The 23,013-nt window shown below is 39.0% G+C and overlaps 1 protein-coding gene and 1 pseudogene across 1 annotated transcript in view; both read left to right on the forward strand.

The window, feature by feature from the left end:
* Nucleotides 1–23,013, forward strand: part of PRKG1 (protein kinase cGMP-dependent 1) — a 1,182,497-nt gene that overhangs the window by 18,945 nt on the left and 1,140,539 nt on the right. The gene's annotated exons all lie outside the window — the stretch shown is intronic.
* On the forward strand, nt 13,204–14,634 carry LOC130853306 (T-complex protein 1 subunit theta-like; annotated as a pseudogene).

Below are 23,013 nucleotides of genomic sequence, written 5' to 3' on the forward strand. Positions count from 1 at the left end.
ATTGGCTCTGTAGTAAGCATCTTTATCAATTACCTGGGTGAAAATATCAATGGTATCCTAATCATATTTGCAAAGAGCAAGATGCTGTATGAGCTGGTAATTATATTGGGAACAGAATGAAGATTCCCAAAAGGCTATGATGGGCAAGAGAAATGGTTTATAATCCTAAAACACCCAGCGCTCTCTTCTTCATGTCAGATATTTCCTAATACTGTCTGACTATTCTGAAATGAAATTCACAGATAATATAACCCATCCACAGACATAATTATGTGGGTATATATGTGCAAAGTGTCCTAATGATAATATTTTTAAAAAATAAGAGAAAATAATGTATAATCAAATAATGTATGGCTTAATAAGTAAGTTCTTGGATTGTCCCAGTGGGACATGACCACAGGACAGGACTACACAGTAAGTTGAACTAAAGGTGTGAAGTGCTTGCACTTTTTCCTGGAATCATTTTGTATAACGACTGAAAACATGTAAATGGGTACTGGTCACTCCGGTGTCACTAATGATGTTTCTGTCAAGTGACTCGATTTTCTGAAATGGTAAACGCTCTGTAAAGTTTCTTACAAAATATACTTCCCTTAATTTACATGGTAGTTGCACTCCTGGCAAACAGAATATAATTTAAAGCCATGCAAAAATAAGTATTTGGTTTACATGTAGTAAAACAGATTTAGGTTATAGGCTTAGATAATTATATATGAATTTTTCTTCTGCATGAATGAAGAATGAAATTTAGAGCCATTTGGATTGTAGAATAATTCTTCAATATGTGGTTTTCTGTGGATTGTGGGACATGGTGATAACCATGGTAAGGAAAAGCACCCCACACATTTCCAGAGTCCCCACAAGGGGGCAGTACCACCCCCACTGAGACTCATTGGGCTAAGAGTTTCTCTCTTTGTAACTATCAACTTTTGGCGGAGGATAATTCTTTATCTTGTGGGGGGGGGGGGTGGCATAAGAGTGTGCGAGATGGTGCTGTCCTGTGCATTGTAGAATATGTAGCAGCATCTGAGCCTCTTGTAGATGCCAGTAGTGCCTGATCCTCACCACCAGTTAGGGCAACTAAAAATATCTCCAGACACTGTGTGTTACCTCCTGGAGGGCATATCCACCCCACAATGTGAGAACACTGAACTGAAGAAAAATATGTTTTAATGGGAAATTGGGGGAAAAAACTCTTCCCTGGAAGGAACCATGAAACAAATTTCACAATTAAAAGTGACTTCATGGAAGCATTTGTGGAAGATTTGGGGACTGTCTATAAGTAATTTATGAATCAACCAGCAAATAATGTAGACAGGCTACTCAACACCCAAGGAGGATTTGTTTGTAAAACCAGTTTGTCTGTAAAACACTTCAGTCAGTGGTGCCAACATGTTTTCCAGGTTTAAAAAAAAAAAAAGCCATTTTAATAAGTAGGAAGGGATATTTGCATAATAATAAAATCTAATTATTAGGAATAAGCATCTGTGTCCCTAAAAAATAGGAAATTTTAGACATTTTAAAAAGCTGTGGGAGCATGAAAGACCTTAACTTCTTTTGACGGTGAACGTAGCTAACGTATGTTAATTGGGTTTCTGTGGGGCTGTATTCTTAGTTGTGTTGCATCCTCTTCTCTTCCTATTGCTTTTGGTTCTGCTTTTAAGTCCTTGATGTTCTCGCTCTGATAGAAGTGCACCAGGACGTTAGATTATTGATTACTGTTGGTGGAAGAAGGAGGTGTTGCTTTGTGGGAGCCGCCGCTGGGTACAGGCATTCGCTAATTCAGGTTCTGAGTTGCCCCAAAGGGTGCTATCAGTTTCTTATCCCATCAGCCAATGGAAGATGGTGTTATCTTTATTTTTATGAACCAGAGTCTTGGCTGTAGCTTGAAGTGAAGGATAACCAATCCTTAAAAGAGTAATAATAGTAATCAAATCCCAGCTGTAAGTAACAGGGCTTTGGGGAGGGAAAAATTATCTTGGAAACTTTTTTTTTTTTTTTCTTCCAAACTTCACATCTCAGGGGCACTCCCTGTCAGCGATGAGGCTGCGTGTGTAGTTAATGCTGGTCATTCTTTGGTCTTACTGCACATATTACCAAGGGCGGTGGAGACTAAAGATACGAAAGACTGAGAAAACTGATCTGTGACCTCACACTTACTTGTTTAATTCTGCAATTCTGACTAACTCTGTAGTGCGGTGTGACTTAGATGTGGCTCTGGGCTAAAAATAAACCAAGTACAGAGACTGGGTTGAAATATTTGGCTCCTGTGTTTCCTGTTTTTCAAGTGATATAGGATAAGGCTGATTTTTACTTCTTAGAGCAAGAGGTATCTTCCATGATTATATGATCTGAACTCAATTTCCTACCAAGTATGTTTTCTACGTTGAGAAATTGTTACTAAGTTATCCAACCAAAAGACCACACTGATATTGCTATGGAACAGAGTCTTCTGGCTAAGTAACATTTCTTTTTCAAGGAGAAAATATTTTCATTGCAACCCTGGTTGAAAAAGTTTCTAAGGACAATAATATCTTTACTTAATTGTGAAAGAATGTCCAGATTGCAGTTAAATTGTTTTCCCAGGCTCTTGTGAGAGTTCCAACTACTAAGCATTGTTTCTCACTTTATCTTCATCAAATATTTACTTAATACCTACTATGTTCAAGATATTGCACTGTTTTCTAAGACTGTTGTATATCAAGTGTTTCATTTCGTTGTTAAATTATCCATTCCAATTGGAGGTTAGGAAGAGAGGGTCCCCTTTATCTCTGAAGTCAAAGTGCCATTCCTTAAGACCCCAATCTTAGTTCTATTTTGGGTGAGTGTAGCTCAGTGAATGTTTAAATAAGTGTCTACAACATTCCAGGCACTGTGTTAAGACCCGTGGGAATAAAATCCAGCCAGTTAGAGTTGTTGAGGAGCTCAGAGAAATGGGTGGAAAGAACTTACTCAAGAGGGTATTTTTATAGGCTCAGTGCTATGATTGAAGCACGTTGGCGGGGGGGGGGGGGGGGATGGAGACTAGTAGGAAAGAGAGCATGTGCCCTAGCAATGAGGGGGAGTCAGGAAAGCTTCCTGTAAGGGGTCATCATCTAGGTGCTAGGTACGAGGGTGAGTCAAAAATTATCCATGCTCTAGCTGTAGCATTATTTTAATTAACTTTTAGAAAAGACAAATACATCATTTTTCAACATAATCTGCTTGCTTTTCAACACACTTTGTCCATCTGTCAACCAGCTTTCGTATTCCCTCATTAAAAACTGTTTTAGGCTGAGCTGTGAGCCACGAATGCACTGCTGTCTTCACTTCTTCAACAGAAGTGAATCTTCGTCCTTGTGGGGCTGCTTTCAAGGGACCAAACAGGTGAAAGTCTGATGGAGCAAGATCAGGACTATAGGGAGGATGCTTTAACACCTCAAAACGAAGTTTTTGCAGAGTGTTGCAGAAGTGTGCTGACGTGTATGCCCTCAGACCATAAAAAACGAATCCCTGCATGCTGCTCTTCTTTCGTGCAAATCACAAGTGGGGCATCCATTTTTGCTTGCACCACAGTTACAAATGAACTGTTGTAACACGTTCACACCTGCACAGCAGTGACTGGGGAGACAGTAGCCTTGAATGGAAAGCACTGATAAGACAGTGCGGCCAACAGAAGTTTTAATATAACAGGAGTGAGGATAATTTTTGACTCACCCTCGTATTTCCATAAATGTGTGTGTAAGACATCAAGCTTCCAGAAAGTAATTAATTTCAAGTCAACAAACATAATATACATCTTTTATTGCATGCACTTTATTTGGCAAGGGGACAGGGACATAGGTTTAGAGATGAGTAAGCCAGGATCCCTTTCCTTCATCTTTTAGTCAAGCATTAAAGCATTATCATAATCCCAAAAGAAACTTGTACCATCATGTTTATTGCAGCACTCTTTACAATAGCCAGGACATGGAAGCAACCTAAATGCCCATCAACAAATGAATGGATACAGAAGATGTGGCATATATATACAATGGAATATTACTCAGCTATAAAAAGGGATGAGATGGAGCTATATGTAATGAGGTGGATAGAACTACAATCTGTCATACAGAGTGAAGTAAGTCAGAAAGAGAAAGACAAATATTGTATGCTAACTCACATATACGGAATCTAAAAATGGTACTGATGAACTCAGTGACAAGAACAGGGAAGCAGATACAGAGAATGGACTGGAGAACTCGAGGTATGGGAGGGGGCGGGGGGTGAAGGGGAAACTGAGAAGAAGCGGGAGAGTAGTACAGACATATATATACTACCACCTGTAAAATAGTCAGTGGGAAGTTGTTGTATAACAAAGGGAGTCCAACTCGAGGATGGAAGATGCCTTAGAGGACTGGGGCAGGGAGGGTGGGGGGGAATCGAGGGGGGGGCGTCAAGGAAGGGAGGGAATATGGGGATATGTGTAAAAAAAAACAATTGATTGAACCTGGTGTACCCCCCAAAAAAATAAAATAAAATAATAAAAAATAAAAATAAAAAAAAAAAAAAAAAAAAAAAAAAAAAAAGCATTATCAGGTTGTACTGTATTCAGTGCTTTGCCAGCTTTATGTTTCACTTACAAGTTTTAAAACTTATATTTTCTGTCTCTCTTCGCAGCCAGTGGCCATCTTATTTTTTGCTTTTGTCGCTGTTACTAAATCTTTGTTATTATGACCGAGTAAAATTATTGTTTTATGCTGACAGCAATGTAGTGCCTATTTCAGGCTAGAATAGTTAACTAAAAATTCATTTCAGGCTTTTATAATAAATGGAAAATGCTATGTTACTTCTTCACTTTTACTGAATATCATTTGTTTCTACACTCAGTTCAAGAGCCAATGAGCAATACCTTTTGCCAGTACCTGTGTGTTACCTCCATATAGGGCTTTACAGTTTTGAAAGCAATTTTATGTTACTTCATTTCATTAATTCTAACCACAGCTCAGTGAAGAAGATACTATCTCCACTTTAAAGCTTAGAAAAGTGAGGCTCAGATGGAGCAAATGACTTGCTCAAGATGCCATAAGAAACTCTCTTCCTTTAACTCTTTGAGCCTCTAATCAATTTTGACTGATTTATTCTTTTTGTTGTTTAGGTTACTGCTTATGTGCACCTCCCCTAAAAAGCCTTCCTTGATCCCTCAACTGGTTGGATGTCCCTCCTGTGTGCTCCTATAAGACCCTACACTTACTCATATTGTAGTGCTTGGGATTTGACATTTTATTTGTGTGTTTGCGGTCTGTCTCCTGCACTCTCTCTCCAAACAACCTGAGAAGTAGTATCCTGTCTTGTTCTCACAGGATCCCCAAACCTGGAAGAGTGCTTGACAGAGAAGATTTCCAATAACTGTTCATTGGATGAGAAAACTAAATATTGGATTGGCCAAAAAATTTGGGGTTTTCAGTAACATCTTATGGAAAACTCGAATGAACTTTTTGGCCAACCCAATAATTAAAATCTTTTTAAAATGAAATAGTGTATGTGAAAGTGCTTTGTAAATGACTTAATGGTATGAGATATTCTTAGTCAAATAATTGAAGACAAAGGATGATACTACGATGTAATTTCAAACTTTTGAAGAGTTTACTTTCTTGTTGAATGGACTCTGTTTTAGACTGAATGTGTCTCTTCAAAATTCATATGTTGAAACCCTACCCCTCAATGTGATGGTATTAGAGAGGTGGGCCTTAGGGAGGTAATTAGGTCAAGAGGGTGGAGCTCCTGAATGGGATTAAGAGTCCTTATAAGATGAGGCCAAAGAGCTAGCTAGCTCTCTTTCTGCCATGTGAAGATACAAGAGACTGGTTGACAGTCTGCAGCTCAGAAGAGTGCTCTCACCAAATCCCGACCATGCTGGCACCCTGATCTGAGACTTTGGGCTCCAGAAGTGTGAGAAATACATTTTTGTTGTTTATAAGCCACCTAGTCCATGTACTTTGTTACAGCAGCCCTAGTTGACTAGGGAAGACATATTATTGGTGTGACCCAGATATAAAATAAACAGTTGCCCTGGCCTCCCATTTTTACTGTCTTTTATTGTGAAATATATAATTTTAAATTCCCATTTTTAGATCACCAGATAAAATAAAAGATTTGGAAAAGCTTCAGTTGCTTATTTTCATATAAATTTTATTTTTAAGGTTATCCAGCTTATTCTCTGCCCAGACATTATCTGGAGTATTCTACATATATTAAGTAACTTAATACCCATAACAACTCTAGGAGGTAGGTGCTATTATTATTTACCTTGTCCAAATGAGAAATGTGTCTCTATTTCCCCTTGATGTCTGAAGGATATTTTTTGTTGGATATAGAATTCTGTGTTGGCTTCTTTTTTCCTCTGAATGCAGTATGTCTTTTTTTTTTTTTTTTTTTCTCTGTCTGCTCTTAAGATTTTCTCTTAGCAAGGGTTTTCAACAATTTGATTATGATGGCCTTGGTGAGGTTAAGTGATTTTCTGGAATTAGGATTGAGCTTCAGGCAATTTTTCCTAATGGCCCTGCTTTTAACTATGCTGCCTCTTTAAGGTTAGCCGTCGTCGGTATTTTGATAAGGCCACTGAAGCAGAGAGAGGTGAATTTGGGTCTCCTGATTCCCAGCCCATTGTGATCATTTCCAGTAAGCACTGAGAATGGGATCTTACCTGACTTTTTCTATAAATATTATTTGAATGTTTTGCAAAAGGTCAGGGCAGTTGTTTCCAGGTTCCACAGTTGTTTCCTGTGTTCCCTTGATCTACAGAAAATAGGTATCTATTAGGAAGTTTGAGAATTTAAAAATTGTAAATCATAAATTGACTTATAATGCAAATATGGAAACATTTGGGACCAAAACAACTCAGTGTGCTAATCTAGTTTTCTCTTGCGCATCGGCAACTCTGATTGGTAATCACATATGTATTTGGGTGTTGAAATAGGGAAGTAAAAAATTAAATTTTACTTAAGAAATGTGTTTTGTAGGACAAAACACTTTCAAATAATGGGATTCATGAGGGATTCTTGATGGTGAAAATATTGGGAATTAGTTGTCTGGAATCTTGCCTTGTTATTATAAACTCTGTAAAATTAAAAGATTATATATATAAAAAAATTCAGCCCATTTACAGCTCTTCTCCCCAAACAGTCCTTCTTTCTAGTGGAAAAAGAATACAGTACTTTGAAGGAATTGGAAAAGGATAAAATAAAATATTGAAGTATGAGCCTGTATTCATGATTTTATGTAATAAAAATGGACCAAAAATATAAAATTAACTGTAAACTTTCATATGCTAATCTACATATTATTCTGCAAGCTATTTAGCTCACATAAATTCCTAGGCTTCTCATCACCAATAAAGTTATGGCCAATTAAAATTGAATGGGTGGGTTGAATGATAGATTTGCAGTAGCAATAGGGTGAGAGAGAATACATTGCATACATGTCTTGGAAACTAATAATTGGAAAATTATGACTTAATGTCTAGTTACAGTCATCTAGGCATCAATGCAGGATTAACAAAACAGCCCATCACGAATGAAACTCACAGTGATGATGCGTTCACAATGATAGTAATTTGCACTGAAAAGAAGAGCAGTAGTTGAAAACCATGGCTAAGTCAAGGCAGCATTTTGCTGTGCTGTCTTGTAGCAAATCATAGAAATTCTCAGTATTTGCATGTTGCGTGTACAGTTGAGCTTTCCAAAGTTGCCAAGCATTGAATGGCAAAATTGCTTGGTAAAATACTGAAGGAGAAAAGTCAGTAAATTCTCATAATGCACTAATTTTAGTTCATTAATACTTAGTAATTTTTTTTCCTTTGGGGGGTACATCAGGTTCAATCATCTGTTTTTATACACATATCCCCAATACTTAGTACTCTTAACAATTCACATGGTAAGTTACAAGTAAATAATCCTTAATCATATCATATACTAAATACATCTATGAAGTTAGGTCAGTTGCCTATAAAACCAAAGATAGGCTGACTTTAAAAAAAAAAATCAACTTGCAAAATACCAAGGAGCCTCCTGGGGCTATGGTCCACACTTGGGAAACATGTATTAATCAATAATTTATCCAGTGGTTCTTAGTGAATTTAAGAAAAGAAATAGACTTCCAGATGCCTCCTACACCTATTATGTCATTTCTCTGCACTATGGAAACAAAAGCTGTCTTTATTCCCCAACTGGCTATAAAGTCTAAAGAATTTTCTCACAATGATATCACTTTGATTTCTTCTTTTATCTTAGTTCATGTGCTTTGTCTCCTCCCTCTGTACTCATTCATGAACTCTCAAAGAAGTGTGTTCACTATTGCTTGTTTTCCAACCTCTGCTCTCAGTGAAAGAAGATGTGCCCTTTAACTGCCCCATCAAGAATCAGTTAAATCTGTGAGATCATTATTACTTCATAAAATTATTTCTCTGTGCTCTGCAATATATCCTTATTGCTTATCTACTTTATACATAGTGGTTTATATCTCTTAGTCCCATATCCCATCTTGTACACTGTTGGTGGAAATGTAAGTTAGTGCAGCAGCCACTATGGAAAACAGTATGGAGACTCCTCAAAAAACTAAAAGTAGAAATGCCATATGATCCAGCAATTCCACTCCTAGGCATATATCTGAAGAAAGTGAAAACACTAATTTGAAAAGATGCATGCTCCCCAGTGTTCATAGCAGCACTATTTACAATAGCCAAGGCATGGAAGCAACCTGAGTGTCCATCAATAGACGAATGGATAAAGAAGATGTGGTACATATATACATACACACACACACACACACACACACACACTAGAATGTTACTCAGCCATAAAAAAGAATGAAATTCTGCCTTTTGCAACAACATGGATGAACCTAGAGAGTGTTATGCCTAGTGAAATAAGTTGGAGACAGACAGACACTGTTATCACTTACATGTGCAATCTTAAAAATGAAGCAGATGAATGTATATAGCAAAACAGAAACAGACTCACAGATACAGAGAACAAACTAGAGGTTACCAGTGGAGAGAGGGATGGGCCACTTACTTTTAGGGGCCAAGATAAATTCCATTTAAGAAGTGGAGTTAGGAGGGGATTTTTATATCTCAGTATCTATAGCTCCTTGTAAGAGACGTGTCTCTTAATCAGTGCTTCCTTCTTCAGGGCAGTAATTTCTCAGCATTCCCCATTTGCCTTTAATACTAAAAACCTGTCTGTGTCAGAAATACTCTATATACTACTGTAGGAATAGTGACATCTGTATTCACCAATTAGTTTTCATTCTAAAATCTAAACAACCCTAATTTCTGGAAGGAAGCTTTCTTTCTCTCCAGTGTCTAACGATGAAGGAACAATGATGCCTGCTTCACACTAGTAGCAAATAAACTTTCAAGTGAATTCTAAGGCTGCTGTATCATTTTTCACATCTTCACAAATGTTTATACTTAAGATTTTTTTAAATCCAAAAAGGCCGTTTAAACAGAAAAGCAAATTGGACAATCACTCATGTTAAGGTTTGAGGGTACTATAGTGAGGTATGGCCACATTAAAAAAGTTCAGTAACTTAAAATAACCACAACATTTATTTTGCTCACAAAGCGGCACGATAGCTCATCTCTACCCATTCATTGTGAACTGGGAGTTGGAATCATCTGAGGGCTTGCTTCCTTACACGTCTGGCCATGGATCCCGGATGTTGACTGGTTCCTCGGCTGTGGTTGGTGCTGGAACTCGCAGATGTGACCCATGCATCGCTGCTTCACTTCCTCACAGCATGGTAGCTGGGTCCCAAAGGGATATCAACCCCCTAAGACCAAGCAAAAGCCTTGGATCCCATCTCTTACTGGAGGAATGTCAATGTCACTTCATAATAAGCGTGTGAGATAGGTTATGTTGTTGAGACCATCTTTGGAATTTGGAGATCATATTTAGTTTAATAAAGTGTTTCTTATGTTCCCAAACTGTTCCTATTGAAATACCTGTGCGTGTGTTAGTGAAAATAGTGAAGACCCTTATAAAATCGTATGTTTTATGATGAAGATCCCTATAGTAATATATGTGTTTTATTGAGTTTATTAAATCAAGACCAGAAGTTATCAAATACAGTTTATTGTTTATTCAGATTATTTCACAGAGTCCTGGAAGAAGAGGTAAATTTTGAATAGACGGAAGAAAAATAAAGTCCAAAGAGATCTTATGGAGACAGTGTCACTGCAGGATTACTGCTTCTGAGGGGAGTCTAACAGGGTAGAGGAATCCCTAGAGTTAGGTCCTGATGATAAACTATGCTTCCTTCATCATTTTACCAAAGAGGAGTCCAGGCTCTTGATTCCCATCGCACTTCTCAGCATAGATACCTTATGCTAAAACTTGCTACCAAATCTGGGAAACTGCCCTATTTGTTTATTCAACGTCTCTCCATCACAATTCTATCTTCAGTTCATAATTTTGATGTGTTTCCGAAAAGACAGGACAAATTCTTGCCAGCTCAGTCAAATGCCTTGGTTGGAAGTCTTTTATCTTTACCAAATTTGGCAGACTTTGTGGAATACATAAAACATAAAATGGTTTTTTTTCTCCATGTCTAATTGCCTGCAGATCTATCAACTAAAAAGAAAAGCGGAGTTCATGTAGCAGGTATGAATCTTATTTCACAAACTGAGATATGCAAGAAACACATCTCTTTATTTTTATTAAATCAGTACACATCTGACCTGTTGGGATATTCAATCCTAGTCATTACTGGACTTCTCTCTTCTTTGGGGTTGTGCCAAGGTCCTAGGATCTTGACCTGTCACTAACACATTGGAGAGGTCCTTCCATTTATCAGTAATCAGATTGCATTGGTCATTGCTGAGATACCCATTGTCCAAGTTTGCATGAGGACCTCATGTCTGGGGCTCTGCTGTTTCTGGGCCATCCTTAGGGCTCAGGAATGTTTGGTGTGGCTGGAGCACCATGTGTCTGGGTTTTGCCTGCCTGGCGTACCTTATTGCTAGACATCTCCTCCTCAGGGCGCTGCTTCTCAGCCCTGTACAGATCCCTCTCTCCTTTGGGACACTGATTTCTCTTCACTGCCAGGTCTGAGAATGTCTCCTTTCCTTCTGCTGCCTCTCCAGCATCCTCCCTTCTCTCCCTACTTCCTCTTGGGTGCTTAGTATGATGGGATTTCGTAAAGATAGGAAAGGAAGTGTCTGTACTCTCAGCCCTTTAATATAAATCTCCTCTGAGCCCAGGTGAGCTGCTTGACATTTGAGAAATGAACACGATATAGGAAGAACATGCACACCTTGATATTTGAATTAATTTTTTTGCCCCATTAGAAGAAAAAATGATTCTTGTCCACTGTTACTCTGGATAACAAATACAGTAGTATAAATGGATTGATCCAAAGTAGAACATAGGATTTAAAATACATGCTAAAATAATTTTGGATAAGCTAAGAGATAAAATATGAATATCCAAAAGCAGGCATTCACATAACCAGTGAGGCAGCCTGACTAAGTGGACCTCAGTTTCCACTGAGGTCAAACAAGGTGGTGAGACTAGACCATCTCTAATGCCCTAATAGTTCAAACCCTTTGTGATGATTTTAATAGCTGCTCTAACCGGTATGAACATCATATACTAAATAAAGGCATTTGCCTAAATTTGCCATGTGAAAAATTCAGCTTGAACTCTATGCTTTTTATATATGCTACACAACCCTTATGTAAGGACATAAGGAAAGCTGCAACCTTCTCCACGGTGACCTTTCCCATGGGATTTATCTATAAGGCATTGAGAAGTTTGGTACAGTAATTGTGTCAAAGGTCAGGTTTATGAAAGCAGAGATGAAACCCAGGAAACTAGAAGAAATCGTGACCTGAGCACTAATACCATCCTGCACTGACTTTTATCTTGTTATTGGGTAATTCACAGAGATGGTTCCCAGTAAATCAAATCATATGGAGTTGTTTAAAATAATCTCTTTTATCACACAAAAAAACGGATTAGAAATAGAAATAATGCATAACCTGGGCATTTTCTATGGGCTCTCAAAATTCACTGCTTTTCATAATTGAATTCCAATTTGAATTTAAGACAAGGTTTTCCACTGGTATTTACCAAAGTATTTTTATAGTTTGATACCCCTGGTTGTGCAGTGAGGAAAACAGAAAGAAAGTTGCATAGGACAAAATAATGTTCACTTTAAAATTTAGCCGAGAACATTCAGAACTGGCAGCGATTCTGCTATTCCAAAGATTTCCAGGCGGATATTACATGTTTTAACCATTATAATTGTAAATGGTGAAACATTTCTGTCATTTTAATTGACCCAGTTATTTCCAACATATGAGGGTAGTAGATGATATTCAAATTTTAACATCTCTGTTGCTCAAACACAACTTCTAGATCAGAACTCCTGATGTCTCACAGCCATAACTGTTGGGTATGAGTTGGTGTTGATTTTCATTTATACTTAAAGGAAATGCTTCTAAATCTAAATCAGAATCTTATTCAGTATTGGATATAATGCAGTACTTATAATGATTTGTACTTTTAAAATAAACCATTACCTCTATGAGTAATCAGTATGTTTTCTTGTTGAAGCCCAAATTATAGCCAGTTGTGGATGGTTAATTATGTTGGGGGTCAGTGTGAAGTGGTATAGACTTTTATTTCCTCTCCTTTGTCTGTATCACTGGTAGCACATGTACCTCCCCCACATGTGTATTAAGATTGTGTTGTTTTACACGTTTTATTTAGATTCTATTTAATTTGATTTTACAATAACCTTATAATGTGGATACTTTTATTTTTTAATTTTTTTAATTAATCAATTTGTTTATTGGCTGTGTTGGGTCTTCATTGCTGCATATGGGCTTTCTCTAGTTGCTGGGTGCGGGCTACTCTTCATTACAGTGCACCAGCTTCTCATTGAGGTGGTGTCTCTTCTTGCGGAGCATGGGCTCTAGGCATGCAGGCTTCAGTAGTTGTGGCACCCAGGTTCAGTAGTTGTGGCTGGCGGGCTCTAGAGCGCAGGCTCAGTAGTTGTGGCACACAGGCTTAGTTGCTCTGCAGCATTTGGGATCTTCCTGAGCCAGGGATCGAACCCATGTCCCCAGCATTGGCAGGCAGATTCTTAACCTACTCCACAAGGGAAGTCCCTGGATACTTTTTAGATAAAAAAATTGAGCCCCTCGCTTCCTCCGGTGTCTTCTGAGCGGGCGCGTGAATGGCTCCTTATCGACTGGCCACGGCGCTCCACGTCCCCAAGGCCCTGGGCTTTGCCCAGATGCTCAAGGAGGGAGCGACGCATTTTTCGGGATTAGAAGAGGCGGTGTACAGGAACATACAGGCTTGCAAGGAGCTTGCCCAAACAACGCCTACAGCATATGGACCAAACGGAGTGAACAAAATGGCTGTCAACCACCTGGAGAAGTTTGTGACAAATGATGCAGCAACTATTTTAAGAGAGCTAGAAGTACAACATCCTGCTGCAAAAATGATTGTAATGGCCTCTTCACATGCAAGAGCAGGAGGTTGGAGATGGCACAAACTTTGTTCTGGTTTTTGCTGGAGCTCTTCTGGAATTAGCTGAAGAGCTTCGGAGACTTGGCCTATCAGTTTCAGAGGTCATGGAAGGTTATGAAACCATTCCTCTTCAGTATTGCATGGCATGGTTTTTAAGAAGGAAACTGAAGGTGATGTAACATCTGTCAAAGATGACAAAATAGCAGTGTACTCTTGTCCTTCTGATGGCATGATAACAGAAACTAAGGGAACGGTATTGATAAAGACTGCTGAAGAATTGATGAATTTTAGTAAGGAAGAAGAAAATCTCATGAATGCGCAAGTCAAAGCTATTGCTGGTACTGGTGCAAATGTCATGGTAGCAGGTGGCAACATGGCAGACATGGCTCTTCATTATGCAAACAAATACAATATCATGTTGGTGAGATTGAACTCAAAATGGGATCTCAGAAGATTATGTAAGACAGTTGGTGCTACAGCTCTTCCTAGGTTGACTCCTCCTGTCCTTGAAGAAATGGGACATTGTGACAGTGTCTACCTGTCAGAGGTTGGAGATACGCAGGTGGTGGTTTTTAAGCATGGAAAGGAAGATGGTGCCATTCCTACCATAGGGCTTCAAGGCTCTGCAGACAATCTGATGGATGATATAGAGAGGGCAGTAGATGATGGTGTTAATACTTTCAACGTTCTCACAAGGGATAAACGTCTTATACCCGGAGGTGGAGCAGCAGAAACTGAGTTAGCCAAACAGATCACATCATATGGAGAGACTTGCCCTGGACTTGAACAGTATGCCATGAAGAAGTTTGCTGAGGCATTTGAAGCTAATCCCCGGGCACTGGCGGAAAACTCTGGAGTTAAGGCCAATGAAGTAATCTCTAAACTTTATGCAGTACATCAAGAAGGAAATAAAAATGTTGGATTAGATATTGAGGCTGAAGTTCCTGCTGTAAAGGACATGTTGGAAGCTGGTGTTCTAGATACTTACCTGGGAAAGTTCTGGACTATCAAACTGGCTACTGATGCTGCTGTCATTGTACTTAGAGTGGATCAGATCATCATGGCAAAACCAGCTGGTGGGCCCAAGCCTCCAAGTGGGAGGAAAGACTGGGTTGATGACCAGAATGACTGACTGGCCCAGTTTCTGCTGTAGGTGAAGGCTGTGTTTGTAGTAGTGCTCTAGGGACTGCCTGATGTTTCCATGTTCTCCTTAAATTAAGCAGTGTTTGTATCTTGTACCCTCGGCTGGATGACACAGTAAACGTGTTGTTACAAAAAAAAAAAAAATTGAGGCTGAGTGATGAAGTAATTTGAAATAGATATTTTTTACATAATCATAAACATGGAGCTCCTACCTGACATGCCACCCCTCCCCCCTTGAGCACTGTAAAGTCCCTCTCCCCTTGAGCACCTTAAAGCCCAGGTATCCAGGTGATTTACCAGCTGGACTGATAGGGTATAGGCTTAAAAGCCACTTAAAAAAATTTCACCGTTCCCTTCTAAACTTGCTCCATAGACCTTTTCTTCTTCTTTCCTGGATGACATCTTGCATACCTTTCTAGTCTCTTTCAATCGCAAGAATAGTCCCATTTTAGTCAATTAAAATTTTCCATCTGATGGAACGTCAAAATTCCAAACTCACCCAGGTTTAAAATTTCTCCCTCCCCTGTCTACATCCTCTATCAGGCTTGAATGTTGCATTAAAAAGGGCAGCGTGTCTGGCTTCTGATTTCCTGCTTGCTCTCCTCCGCTGTACTCATTAGCTGCTGGGTCTGATGGCGGGGTGGGAAAGGAGCTGACTTACCTGGCTGGTTCTGGTGTCGTGGGATGTTGGCACCTTCTGATGAAGGCTGATAACCAAAGCTGACTCTTTCTGCTTTGGACACTTGTTCCGATTCCTCAGAGGCAGTCTGGCTGGGAACCGCCTTGAATAGCTCTTTTCATGGGGACACAAGTTTCCCCTGGTTGGTTGCTTGCCTCTGTCCTGCTCAGACCCTTTGCTGGCATCCCTCTGCCCCTCCAGATGATATTGTCGGTCTGGCTTCAAGTTACATCAAAGTTTGGTCCCCTGGAAACACTCCCCTTTGTCCTGATGTCAGTGGGAGAACAAGTAGATCCCTATGCGGCCACGTACTCTGTCATTGGGCCGAATCTGCTCCAGGCATAGCTTTAGATCTCTCGGCATCCAAGTCCTTCAAACTATAGAACGCAAGGGCAAAGTCCTTTGAGGCGCATAAAGCCGACCATCATACTTGGCCTGAAGGAGAATGTTGTGGGTTGCATGTTGTGCCCCCAAATCCATATGGTGAGGTCCTAACCCCTGTTACCTCAGAACATGACCTTATTTGGAAATGGGGTCATTGCAGATGTGATTAGTTCAGTTAAGATAATATACTGCAGTAGGGTGGGCGCTAAGCCAGTATGACTGGTGTTCTTATAAAAAGAAGAAATTTGGACACACATGCACACAGAGAGAATGTCATGTGGATATAAGGACAGAGGTCAGTGTGATGCATCTACAAGCCAAGGAACGCCGAATACTGCCAGCAAGTTACCAGGAACTAGGGAATGCATGGAACGGGTGCTCCCTCACAGTCCTCAGAAGGAATCCACCATGCCAACACCTTGATGTTGCACTCCAAGTCTCTAGAAATATGAGACAAGAAATCTCTGCTATTAAAGCCACCCAGTTTGCAGTCTTCTGTTATAGCAGCCCTAGGAAACTAGTACAGAGGGAAGTAAATATCTTGTGTCCCTTTCTCATGCCCACATGGGTAGGGATGGAATAGAGAATGCCAAAGAAACACTCTTTTAGTCTCCAAATTCAACCTCTTACATCAGCTTGAGGTGGGGGATCAGCTGAAGTGAACAGAACAGATTTTAAACCCTCACTGCACAAATCCCACTTAGATGGTCTGGCACCTCACTTTACAATGTGAGGGAACCTGAGGCCAATCAGCTACACTGGTGTCTTCATTCACGGGAAGGACAAGTGCCAGGTGACAGCTACTGATCCACACTGCCTTCAGGCTATGTGCTGAGGTGTGGCTTAAATCTGATCTCTGTTTTCTTTTATCTTTTCAAGTCAGGCCAGCCAGCTGATAACTTCAGGATACTGACCTTGAAGACAGCTTATCTTCCCAGTAACATCCTTGCAGTAGTCTTCAGTGATGGAGAGGAGTTAAACAGGGTGGAGGAGATGACAGAGAACTAACATGTATTAAGCACTGGTGTGTGATGGGGCCATGCTGCACATTTTGTTTGCTTTATCTCCCTTAATTATTAAAACTCTGAAAGTGCGTACTCATATTTCCCAAAGAGGAAGTGGGGGCTCAGAGATATTGTGCAAATTAATTCCATTTTACTCAGGTACTGCTAGACCCAGAAGCCACTCTGCACCTGTCTGAATCCAAATCTCTGGCTCAGGACTGGGTATGGAGATTGTAGGACCAAGCGTAAAATGAAAAGGCCAGGCTCCTTGTTAAAAAATGATGAAGAGTCTTAGAATGGTGACTATAGAGCATTAAGCCAGTGGGTCCTATGTGTCTGCCCAGGTTACAGGCCCAGGCTCTGATGCTTCCCCAGCACTCTGCTGGTGAAATACTTGACAGATCTGAGTGTTTCACAAATTCCTACTAGTGGATTGAGCATCTCATTGATCCTGTGTGTTTCAAGGGAGAAATAAGGTGGTGTCTGTATCACTACACTTCTCAAGGGTATATTGACCTACTGTTCTTTTTGAAAGGTTAGTGTTTCATGGATTTTTCAATGGACAGGCCATTTATCTAGCTTGCTTGTGGGCTGTCAAGTTTTCTGAATAAGATTACTGCATAATCAAGTTTTGTACTTTTATTCATACCCTTTTTGCAGGCCCTCCTTGATTTTGTTAGCATTAACCCAATTTTTGTTATCTATTTGAAATTTAATATTTCAAATACTTTCTAATAGAAATTAAAATGATCACATCAAGATCATTATCTTTAAATCTTCCTATTTTCAGTATTTTCTCAAGATGAAAGAAAATACAACTTTAAAAACATGGAAGAGAATTCTAATTTTTACTAAATCTCCTTAGGGTTACCGTAGGACAAGGAAAGAATCCCCAAATTTTCAGAGATCATTAAGTTAACCAGAACAAAATGGCGCCACATCAAGTGGAAAGTGATTATTTACTAACCATATTTTGCTCTATAAGGCTCTTAGGTTCTTGTATGCAACCCAGGAATCAAACTCCATAATTGTCCTCACTGTCAGCTTGTTTTGACAGGCATTCATTTTTTAAAATATCAAACTGAAAAGAAATGATCGCCTGATTGTAATAATTATATACAGTTGATTTCTTTTTGGTAGATAATGCTAGACAAAGACAAGGCATTTATCACAGATAAACACACTGAGGCAGGGCTGAGACAATCAAAGTGAAAGATCTTTTTCCTTGTGAAGCAGCTTTATTGCAGTGACCTTATTTCTGTTATTCAAAACCGCTAATGAATATTTGAGAAAGAGAAATAGCTCTGGTGCCCTGTATTACTCCTGAAAAATAGTCCTGGTTTAAAAATCAGATACGCTAATTTATTAAAATACAGGATTTCCAAATGAGAAATGTCTTTGAGGAATCCCTGAGTTATTTTCTTCCTGGCTTTCAGGAATGAAATCCAATGATTAAATATCAGAGAGCATAAAAGGACTTTTTCTTATTTTTTAACCTAGGTCAAAAAGCCACGGACCCAGTGAAAATTTGTGGCATTGTTTCCCTAAGTGTCTACATGTAAGTCAGCCAGTAACTATCTGTTGATTTAATTTGGCTGTATTCTCAGTGAAAGCCTAGAGCTTTAGAAAAGAATGAGCTTGGCAGGACTATGGGGAGATTTAACAACAAAATTATAATACGCTGCTTAATCATATTGCTAGAAGAGAGGGAAGAGAAGTCAGAAGGATAATAAAACAAAAAAAAAAAAGAAAAACCAAGAAGAATTCAGATAGGTGAAGTGGAAAGACGAAGAAATAAAAGGAAATGTGGAAAATTGTCAGGAAAGAAGAACAAGTAAGATACCAGATCAAATCAACAATGGGTTTAAGCTTGCTGGCCCAAATAAATGAGAAACTCCTACCCTAGAAGAGTGGCAAAATAAGAGGACTTTTCCTTTTGAAATATGTCAGGTTGGTTGGTTGATTATTTTTGCAGTGATCTTCTGTTAGATGTTTGATCATTCTAAAATATAATCTTACGGTATAACAAGTCATCTAAACTAACTTGCCTTACTAAATTTAATTCTGTGTTTCAAAACCCCATAAGTAGACTCCTATCTGTGCTGATTTTAATCAAAATTTTATTTAAAAAATAATCAATAGATTATTAGCAGCTGCCCTCTTGAAGGATACAAGACAGCTTCCTATCTTCCTACTTCCTCTGTCCACAGACAATGTAGGAATGGAAAGATACCAAATAAAGCCATTTTATTATTTCAGTTTGGTGTCAGATATTAGATTTGCAGTGTAAGGTTACAAAAAGCACAAGCTGCCATTTCACTTTGGGCAAATCTGCTTCAAAATAATGACTAGGAAAATGAAGACTCAACCTTTATGGCAACAATTCAATAACAGGGAGGGGAGCAAGGTCACTGGACTGCACCAGCATCCATCGCACAGCATGATCACACAGGTATGATTCATTTGGCATCAGAGAAATGAAATCATTGTCACTAAGGGCTGTGTCACCAGAGCAGCGTCTGCTGCTCTGGAAAGAAGCTCCTCATCTTTGCCTAATGGTTTACCTTTGAGAAAGGTCTCAGCACCCAGAGTTTAATGATCCACGTCATTAGCCTGTAACTATTTTTAAAAGTCAGCTCTTCTATTTCCTTTATTGCCGTATTTCTTATGCCAGAATGTCAGAAGCCGTAAACCCTATCAGATTTTAGAGGATGTGTTATAAGAGATGTGAACGATTGTGCTCCTTGGATTCAGCTGTAGGAGAACCTACTGAAATAACCGCCGCCCTGCACAGAGCAGGAAGGATTCCAGTGCCCACTGTGGCATGAACAAGTTGTGACTGTGGGTGGCTTCTTCCAAACAAACGTTCAAACAAACACACTTCTTTCCCATTTCATTTATTTCTTGGGAGGATCAAGTGAAATCATGGCTTGGATGGAAGTCTAAAATGTTTATGCAGATGCAGGAGTGTAAGCGTAGGAGTTAAACTGCCATGGTTCAAACCAGGACCCCACTATTTTCTGGGTGGGGAACCTGGGGCAAGTCATTTAGCATCTCATGTGTACAGTGGGGATGATGAAGATTGTGATGAAAATAATAAATAATAATGAACATCCATCTCCTAGAACTATCTGAAGGTCAGTTAGGATTCTGCCTGTTAAGTAATTAACACTCTCCTGACAAAGAAAGCAGCCAACAAATATGAAATTTTGTTGTTGTTGAAAAACAGAATACAAGTCATGAAGTGCATTTAGTACACTTTTTTGCTATGACGCCTCCCTCATGGTAAATGTTCAACAATTAAGTGTTGGAAAAGTAGTAAGTTGACCACTGTATTTATCTTTGGGTTCAAATGAACACCAATGACAATATGCACTGTTGTTGTTGTTTTTTTTATAGGAAGCCTTGGGATCAGTTATTCATAAATTACATCTCTCAAACATAGGTTCTTCTCTTTCAAAAGATGATAGCACTTTTAGAGGAATTGTGAAGATCTAAACATGTGGACCATTGTCACTTGTTCTTGCTTATCTGCCACTGCATGGGACTGCATAAAACACAGTGGCACTCCAAAATCAGAGAAGAAATTGATTCAAAACATCGTATTTCCCCCAAAAGATGACTTGTCCTTTAAAATTTGCTTACATTATTTATGATAGAAAGTATTTCCTGATGCAACTTACTTTCCGTAATCAAAGAAACATATGTGCAGATTTTTTCAGGTGCACTATCCTTCAGTTTTGGAAGGCCCCATTTGATCCGCTGGTTTTAATCTGTTTACCAATTAGAGACCCTGATGAGACGGGACTCAGGAGGTCACCGGGTTCCTAGACTGCCTCCCACCTTTAAGAAAAATCAGACTTGACTCTTAATTCTATATTCAAAAGTATTCGTTGATGATCCTTCTAAAATTTTCCTTCAGAATTCAGTTTTGTTTCTTATAGATTCCTAGCTGGTAGATTGGGATTCATAGGGGATGAATAAAGAGTTATTAGATATTCTCTAGGTCCATCCATGTTGATGCAAATGACAATATTTCACTCTTTTTTATGGCTGAGTAATATTCCATTATGTATATGTACCACATCTTTATCTATTCATCTGTTGATGGAGACTTAGTTGCTTCCAGGTCTTGGCTACTGTAAATAGTGCACCATGAACATAGGAGTGGCTGTATCTTTTCAAATTAGAGCTTTGGTCTTTTCCAGATATATACCCAGGAGTGAATCACTTCCCAGTACACTTGAAACTAACACAATATTGTAAATCAACTATACTTCAAAAATAAAAATAAAAAAGGTTTTTAGAATTAATTCCCTAGGCTGTTCAGTATAAATAGAGTTGTATTTATACTGTTTGTAAAATGAGTCAGCTATAACCTTTCAATTTGTGTGATGTTGATTTCCTCAACTAAATGCAGAGTTTCTTAAGGACAATCTCTTCATAGACCTTCTCATATATCTAAGACTTAGCAGAAAGACAAAGAGGTGGCAAATTTTCCATAAAGACTTCAGAATGGTTTTAAACAAAGAGCCTTTAAATATTTGCTTTCTAGACACACGGGTTGGAGTGGAGGGCGTAGGGTTGATGGGAAAGTGTAGAAAAGAAGGAAACTAATGTTTATTAAGTGGCGTCTGTGGATCGAGTATATCATTCTTTACTGTCTACATGTAGTATCTCATTTTATCTTATCAGCTCTGAAAAGTAGGCATGTGACCCAATTTTGTTGGTAAACTAAGGATCAGAGAAGTTAAGTGACTTATTCAGGATCACACAGCTAGAAGTCAAAATGCAGGTTTGCCTGATACCTGCCTATGTTCTTTTCCTATTAACTCAGGATTATACCATAGAAATGTTTACTGTACATCTCATCATATGACTAAAAACTACTGGGGATGTTAAGCAGGAAAAGATAGAGCGTTAGACTCTAAAATACGAAATTCACTCACACTCTAGTTTTTCTCAATTGAACAAGAAAGCCTAAGAAATGCTGAGGTCTCTATTGTAATGAAAGGGTTAGAAAGCATTACAGAATATTATTTATATAAATTGAATTTATTTCAGAGCTGGTCGGTTGCTCTGCATGGGAAAAACATTAACATTGGGGGGCTTCACTGCAGTGCAATTCAGTGGGGGAAGTGGACGTTTTGTTGGGAAACCTTTCAGCCGTTGAGTGTCTGCTGAGAAGAACATTCCAGTCTCCTAAAGCAGCTGCCAGTGCTCTTAGATCTGAGCAGAGAAACGGCAGGCTAGAGGGGCTGATTGGGTCTACCTGTTGTCTCTGATTCCTGCCTCTCTGATGTTCTTCGGCTTGCTGCTCATTGGCGCCACCCTCTGCAGGTACTTGGTATTGGCATTCTCAGTTCGCTGCTCAGCTACTTTTTCTCCTCAGGTTCCGCTGACAGCTTTCGCTTGCTATTAATTATTATTTCCTCTCTCATCTTCTTTGCCCTTGCTGATTTTGTTTTTAATTTCTGTACTTTAATAGATTTTATTTCCTGAGACAGTGAAGATAAATGCATGTGTTCAATGTAATACATACATACACACTCAGGCACCGAAAAAATTATGTGTGTGTGTGTGCGTGCCCACTAAAGCTCCTAATTGCTTGTCTAATTATTCTGTCTTCTTTCTTCTCTTCCTGTCTTCTGACTTCTTTGTCTTTCTATATTCCCTGTCTTAGAAACCTCATTGTTCTCAAAGCTTACATTCTCATCTCTCTAAACATACTCTCCTGTTCTCATCTTTGAGTCTCAGACTCTTATGCCCAGCTACTCATAGGACATCTCCATTTGGATGAGCTGCTCTTGCTTTAAATAGCTAATACTCATTCCATCATATCCTTACAAAGGTGGCACCCCATTTCCATTTTTGTATTGTCGCTTAATAATAATAATAAATAATTACAGAAAACATTTACTGAAAGCTAACTGGGCCAGCTATTATCCTAGCTTCCTTTTCTAAACAGCTAGTAGGTCGTAAGTGATGGAGCTAGAATTTGACGTTGGTCTGACTACATGACATGTACCCTTCTCCACACTACTTTGCTTTATCTTGTCCTTGAATGAGGGAACCGAGTTCCATTGTTCCATGTCCGGGTGAAAGACACTGAAGCTGGTAAATTTAGATGCTGCCTTACACATGGGAGATATTCAGTTAATATATGTTGTATGCAGCACACAGTCCTCTAGGCATATTTCTGCATGAAGAATTGTATTAAACTACATATCTCATACAGGTATGGTGTCCAAACATTGCTAATGAAAATTGCTGTCATACAGAGAGCTATGTTTGCAAAGTA

Source organism: Hippopotamus amphibius, chromosome 5, assembly GCF_030028045.1.
Source record: "Hippopotamus amphibius kiboko isolate mHipAmp2 chromosome 5, mHipAmp2.hap2, whole genome shotgun sequence".
In the NCBI taxonomy this organism is placed as follows: Eukaryota; Metazoa; Chordata; class Mammalia; order Artiodactyla; family Hippopotamidae; genus Hippopotamus; species Hippopotamus amphibius.